General features: G+C 39.6%; 1 long non-coding RNA gene across 6 annotated transcripts in view; it reads left to right on the forward strand.

The window, feature by feature from the left end:
* LOC109301157 overlaps positions 1-7,344 on the forward strand; it is a 102,409-nt gene that overhangs the window by 4,746 nt on the left and 90,319 nt on the right. For 4 of the 6 annotated variants that reach the window (XR_002098451.1, XR_002098452.1, XR_002098453.1 and 1 more), the window contains exons 3-4: positions 1,405-1,545; positions 6,200-6,260. This is a non-coding gene — a long non-coding RNA (uncharacterized LOC109301157). Of the gene's footprint in view, positions 1-1,404; positions 1,546-4,280; positions 6,077-6,199; positions 6,261-7,344 lie in introns of those variants that run through there. The other 2 variants (XR_002098448.1, XR_002098450.1) reach the window with 1 other exon arrangement.

Here is a 7,344-nt window from a genome sequence, read left to right on the forward strand (position 1 = left end):
TTAAAAAAAAAAAAAAGTTTTTATCCATCACTTGAGACTCTGTGTATCTAACAGGATTCAGGGTTCAGATCATTTATACAGCCTGAATAGTTCACATTTTTTGTACTTCATATGTCAGCCCCTTCATACTGTCCAAATGTGCACAGCACATTTTATTTACTATGATTGTGTGACTCCAGATGCTTGAGACTGCGCATTTTAAAATGGAATCCTGGCAAACAGTCTCAACAAAGAGAGGAGGAGGACTGTAACTAAAAGAGTCTATGCTTTAAAGAAAAAAACTAAACAAAACAGATGGTTTCTAATCAGTTTGCCAAAGAATGGTAGAGGGGAGTAGGGTGGGGAGGAAATAGCAACAACAACAAAGAAAAAAAAGACCAAACTTGGTTCATTTCTTGTGGTTGTAATTCTGCTTTCAGTTGGATAATTTAAAAAAGGCTCAGAAAATTACCAAGTCCGGAATTGCTACCCCACATGACCTGGCTCTGGTTCTGGTGGTTTAAAGGAATTTGACTTCAAAAACAGAAAGAATGACTACAGAGTAGAAAGAAGGAAAATGGCATTTAGTTTTAGAGTCTGCTATTTTTAGCTAGCTTCTAGCTCTTTAAGAGACTTTTTTTCTCTTCCCATTAAACTTCAATCTAGCTTGTACAGTTTTCTGACAACAGGATCAAAAGTGCTCACCTACTAACACATACTAAGTGTTAGTACTATATTTGCAAAATTTACAAATTACTATCAAGTGTCCTGAGCATTGGCAGTTTGTTTTCTCCACATTGCAAGTGAACTAATCTCTCATCTGGCCCATCTAATTGTTGTGTCTTTTAAAAGTGCTGCTCCATGAGTCAATGGTAAAGGAAGGTTCTTTAGACAGCAAGTAAAGGGCTGGGTGGAAGAGGGGTGTTCTTCAAGCTACAGAATAGGTATTTTTCATGCCTCTGTCAGAGTCCTATGGATATTCTTACTTCTTTCTTTAGTCTCTGCTTATCCACATTAGGGCTGATCTCCCTCTAGCTAAAACAGTTTGGGTGTGGTTACTTTTGGATTCAGCCAGGGGGGATGTGATGGAGTAGCATGAGATGTACTTTCTGTTGCTTTCTCCCTCTGCTAGTACAAAAAATAGACTGGCCAATCTAAGACGATTATTTTCTTTCTCTCATTTTCATGTCATTACAGTATGCCTCTGCAAACCTCTCTACTAGACCATGAATAAAGAGATCAAATAGCACATTTGGATTTCCAAATTGCTCTGTTTTTAAATTACATTACTTTGGCTTTCCTACATTATAATTTATCAACTTGATTTGTGTAATGATTTCACAATTATAAAACTAGTTGGAATTTCTGGAATTCTAAAATTAGCTTTATTGACATTCCACTACATTTTTAAATGCATTTTTGCAGGCGTCTCTGTATTGCTCATCATGGTAATAACTAAGGACCTCATGGTCTCCAGATTTAAAAAAAATATACTGCTCCCAGTGAGAAGATGGTACTGGTTTAATGCAGTGCAAAAAAAGAATGCAACAACAGTTGTGAGGAAAGGTAAGAGGTATATTATGTTGTAAGCACTGTGGCATATTAGAATAGCTGATAAAAACTGCACTGGGAATTATGAAAAGAAATGAGAGCCGAAGGCTCAATAAGAGAGTGCTACATGCAGCTATTCATGTTTAGGTCAGTAGTGTGAATATTGCTCAGAATTGTTACTGATTCTTGAAAGTCATTAGTTTCTAGTTGGCCGGTATGAAAATAGCTAAGCCCTAATTTCAAACTTAAAGATCTGAATCTGAGTTGATTCTTAGCCCCAAAACATCCATTTTAGCCACCTAACTTGATTGAGCCCTGATATTCTGATTATCAACTATCTCAGCAATTTATTTCTGTGAAGAATTCATTCTTTAAACTAAATACTATGCTCTGGTACTAGGATGAAAGTTGCCATGACTTCATTGTTCTCTTCCTCTTCATTTGTTGTCATCTGTTTCCAGGGACCTTTTATAATGACCTGAGATGCTTGTCGAGTGTCACCCCTGTTTGCTTCAGGGATGCATCTGGTAGCCCTGCCCTGAGTCATGTGCAGTTTTTAACTGTAACGTTTTGTAGGCGAACTGTCAGTGCAGCTTCAGTGCTTTAGACACTAGTTTCTTTGAAGTCTTCACCAAGAATTTCCTTGAAGTCCTTGCTCAAGATCTCTGCACATACGCTTTCATTATTATAGATGGTACATATTGTTCTTATATTCCAACTTGCCTAAATTATGGATAGCTGCTAATATCTCTATATCCATTAGCTGGTCATAGTCTCATATTCTGCCTCTCTTCTCAACTGAAAGCTGGTATTAATATCAATTATAGATGAGCCTGAACCAAAATGAGTTTTGGGACAGTTTGATTTTTTGGGTCTGAATCCAGATTTTGCAACTCAAGTAAATAGCCATGATAGGCCATCCTTTACTGAGCCAAGGACTATTACATTATTAAGATATAACTGAATATTTAAAAATTGAAATATGCTGGTCTTGTTTTATTAAACTGGCAACTATGCAACACATATAAGGAGGAAATGCCTTTCCAGATTCCAGAGACAAACTATGTAAAAGCCACTCCCCTGTATTTTAATGTGATATCTCCAACTTCAATATTGAACATTAGATGTGAATCATTTATTTACATTCTCCTCACTCAATTTTATCTGTCTCGTTAGCTAAATTGACCCTTGCATTGGTATCTGCACCAATGCAAACTACTGCATTATCATCAAAGGGTATAAATTTTGACAAAATATTCATATCTTGGCTATGGGATGGAGTTTACGGTGATTCCATTTTGTATGAAACGTAAGACAAGGAACTCCAGACTTGGCCTAATTTTTAGAGCAGAGAATTAAAACAGGTCTTGCATATATCACATACATATTAGATAGTCTTAATCTTGTTCTTTCTCTGACCAATGAATATTTAATATTTTATACCAATTGGGACAGCATCAAGAGGAGAGAGCAAGTTTAATATTCATCCTATCCATTGACAGTTAGAGCTTTTTTCTAGGTTGTAAGAGAGACAAGTTCAAGTCTCTGTTCCAAATTGGGCTGAGTAGAACTGGGTCTACTCTGGGTCTCCTATATCCAGACAGTACCCTAAACCCTAACTGGCTTTTTTTGGATCATATACACCTCAAGAAAGGCCTCAAACTTGGATCTGTAACATGCTGCTGGACTCCTGGCTGTTGCAGCGCAGCCAACCGGCAGCTGTAGCAATGGCTATTTTTAGACCCTTGACCTCCCAACATGGTGTTCATCTCTGCTGCCTTCATTGCCCCCTGTGTTAGGGTGTGTAAGGATAAAGCTGAGTGAGGCTTTTGCCTCACATCACGATTAGCTGGGCTAGCTGAACCTAAATGAGGGCCAGCTGAGCCCTGGTCCCTTTCTGTTGATGGGTCTGCTTTTGAGGAAATCCTCTAGCACCTAAACCTTGCTGCACAACTTACTGGTCTTCAGACCCTGAGCACTTCCTCTTCTGGTAACTCCACTGCTTTCTGCCCCAGTATCCCTGATTGTGCATCTAGCCCCTTGGAGTTTGGACTTGGCTTGATCTCAGCTTGTTTTCTGATCTATGATTTTGGTTGGTAGTTGGTTGCTGACTCTCAGCTTCTGACCCTCATCCCTGCAATCCCTGGTTCCACTCCTGCCTCTACCCACTACGCTGGACATCCCAGCATGCCATAACAGGGTATGTGCAAACGTACAAATGAACCCAAATAAGTTTAGCAGTTTACTTTGAGCAGTTGGAAACCATACTGGTAGAACATTGTACAAGATTCAAAGGGGCCTGGGAATGAACACTGGGTACCCCAGTTCTACTGGGAGAAGGGGAGGGTCTGTCGTCCTTAGTCCCAGTGTAGGCAGGGCTCATGCACTTTGGGTATGGGTGGGGACAGATCCAGGTCCAAACAAGCAGGACGTGGATCTGCTGGACCCACCCGCTCCCATGCCCAAACTACATGTACCCTTTCTCTGCTGGGACTGAAGACCTCAGACCTGCTGCACCCCACACATACATATGTATGGTCTGGGGTCTTCAGTCCCAGCAAGGTCCAGTCAGTGTCTGGGGAGAGGGAGGAGCAGGGGGGTCTGAAAACAATGGGGCAGGAACAGGTCAGGGGCCAGTTCTAGTGGGTCATTGCCCCTGTCTGCTCAGAGTACCAGGGCTAACAGCTGCCCAGCCCTGGGGATTTCCCTGACCCTCCATTGTCAGAGGTTTTCTGTGTCTTGCATTACAGCCCAAGTCACATACTGTCCCCCTGGAAGCAGTGGGTAGAGAAAGGTACTCTGCAATGCTCAAAATCAGTGCAGGGCCTTCTATCAGTGAGGCAAGAAACTCTATCAGAGAATTCTATCTTGTTCAACAAGGTCGAAGTTTCGACTAAACCCCCCATTTTTGGTCTGATAGAAACTCTTTGAACATTTCTACACTTGGGGTTTTTATTAGTGGAACTACAATTCCACCACTAGAAATGCAATGCTTATATGTACCCTTAGTTATGCCATTGCTTGAGTTCATTGCTCTTTAGAATTTAAACAAATGCTAAACAATGAAAATTTTCATGAACCGTTATTGTTGGTTTCCAGCAAGCCCTTGTGCAAACCCCACCGTAAATACAATTAACACGAGTGCAGCTTATCTTGGTTTGAATGTAGGCTGGGATCAGTTTAACAATCCACTGAGGATTTGCATCATTACAGCTGCAATGGTTCACCTCCGTTCATGGACTAAATCCCTCATTGTGACCAATGCCTTATGTTTAGGAAGTCTGACCTTTGCAAAGGAGGTTTGATTTTAGGATTTAGAGCAAGTATTATGTATAGCTTCAAGCAGAAGACCCGCAGTCTGAATTGAATTCTAATTCTTGTTTCATTTATTATTTCTTTTGACCCTGAGCACTTGACCATGCTGTGTCTTGAATTTCCCCGTTCGTAAAATCAAAATTATGAGTCTTGCCCACCTCCTGGGCTTAGAGCTTGTAAGACATTTTGAAATTCAGAACTGAAAGGCATTGAAGGATATTGTTTGGTACATTTCAAGTTTACACAGCTTTCTTAATGTCTTCTGTATTGCTTGTGAAGTCAGTGCTTTTCATATGGGCTATGGTTCAAGTCATTAAAATCCTTGTATCTTTCTTTTCCAAAGGGTTTACAAGAACCTTATTTATTTTACTATGACAGTCCATCATGGCAATCTAAGCACCTGCCATACTTTCCTACATGCTTGGCTATGGTTGATTACAGATGTCTCTTTGTAAAGGAGCTTTTCTCCATATTCTATTTTTTAATCACTTGACATACTTTTTTCCACTCATTTAAATATTTAGTAGTTCTTAAGGAAGCTGTTTTGAATGTAAGCTACATGTAATAATCATTATTTGGGTTCTATATTGGAATATGATAAGAACATATCAAGTGATCATCAGAGCACTAATGCTCATTTTACTACAACCTTTGAAAAATGCTTTCATATCCAGCCAAGATCTGTTTGTCCCTAAGCCAACTCATTTCCCCCTTGAGCTTAATCTGTATGGTTTCATTTTTTGGTACTTGACCTACTTCATAGAAGTGTCCTCAAATGGAACTAAATTAAGTACAAACAAACCAAAGCCTCACTCCCCATTTCTAAATCTATGAGAAATCATTTAAAATCATTTAGAAAATAACAGTCTCCTTAGAGACAGCTTGAACCATCCCATTGTGCTAATTTGCAGGTTGTGTTATACTTTACATTTAATCCCAGCAATATCATGGTATATCATAGTCTAAATTATATGTGTCCCTTAGATAAAGCAATACATATATTTGTCATATAATGAGGCAGAAGGAGTCAAGCATGCTGTGAATGGTAGCTGAGATGTTTGGGGTGCACTGCCTCATAGGAGCACCAAAAACTATGAGCTACTCAAAAAAGCAAGTTTTTCAGTAAAAATTGCCTTACATCCTTAACTATGAAAAGACTGGTTTCTCCACAATGTGTGCACCCAGTATTTAGAACACAGTAAAAGGTACACTCTTGTTTCTACTGTAGCTACTCTCTACAGTGGTTTAAATCTGCTGGAAGTAAATGAAAATACCCGCTTTTGCACCAAGGCTAGGCTAAATACTCAATCAAGTAATCAAAACAGTCTAAACCTCTCCTTTCTTAAATATGCAGCCTCCTCCTCTTGCTGGAGATATATTCACCACCATCCTTCTGTATTCCCGTGTTTGACAAGGTATGTAGATGATCTCCTCCCTCAATTCGAACAAGCTTTTATCAGATATAAGAGGCCCAACTCCTTCAAATTCAAATCTACTATTCAATGGATACATCAACATGTGCAATTAATTCTCAGCAATAAACTCTAGCACATATCATGCTCTGGGGTGCACCCGGGACCACAGCATGTTGAACCAGGTCAGAGCAGCCCTGACTGGTAGAAGGTCCAGTGGGTCAACCTGCAAGCCCAAGGCTGCTCCAGCTCAGATCAACATGTTCCAGAGGCTCTCGGTGAAGCACAAGGGTGCTCTAGTGTGGGGCTAGCCAGAAGGCAGCAACCGCATTGAAGCACCCTTGTGCCCCAGCCAATTAAACCAATGTCTACGTATGCATTGCTGCACACAAAAAAACTCCAAAGCAGAAGTTTCTTAGTTTTGTGCACTCTAATAGAGGTGCACGTTTAAACACCAAGATATTTACTGTGGAGCTAGTTGGGCAATTCAGCAATAAACATCTTGTGTAGATGTGCCCAATGTGACTTTATTTAACTTACTAAGTAGCAATTGTGACACAGGTAAGAGACTTCCAATGTGATTAAAAATCATATAGGCCCCAACATAATTTGAAAAAAGGCAGGAAGTAAAGTTTTTTAGGGGAAGAAGAAGGTTGTAGTATGTAGTCACAAAGAAATGAGGAGTCTTTAAGAAAAGAACACAGGAGCATTTAATCACACATTTCTAATTCCAAGAGAGAGAGAGAGAGCACTAAGTCAATCTTTAAGAGACTTAATTGTGAGGTAGGAAAAATATATATGCAACCTCAACTGCTTCTCCCAACCCCAATTTAAAACATTTTAGGAAAAAATATTTTACACTATTCTTTCTCTCTCATTTCTGCTTCCAGTCCTCATTTTTGCGAAGTGGTATGTGGAAGAATGCCACTAAATACCTAGCAGCACCTATGCTGTTTGAGAAGGCACCATGCAGTGCTATATTTTACCTTTTATATTTTACATGTCTTACCAAATGAATCTAGTGAATCAAAATTTAAATAAATTCCTGCTGATACCCTTCCATTTTTATATAACACAGCCTATTATG

This window comes from Gavialis gangeticus, unplaced genomic scaffold, assembly GCF_001723915.1.
Source record: "Gavialis gangeticus isolate Ggan-Ray unplaced genomic scaffold, GavGan_comp1, whole genome shotgun sequence".
In the NCBI taxonomy this organism is placed as follows: Eukaryota; Metazoa; Chordata; order Crocodylia; family Gavialidae; genus Gavialis; species Gavialis gangeticus.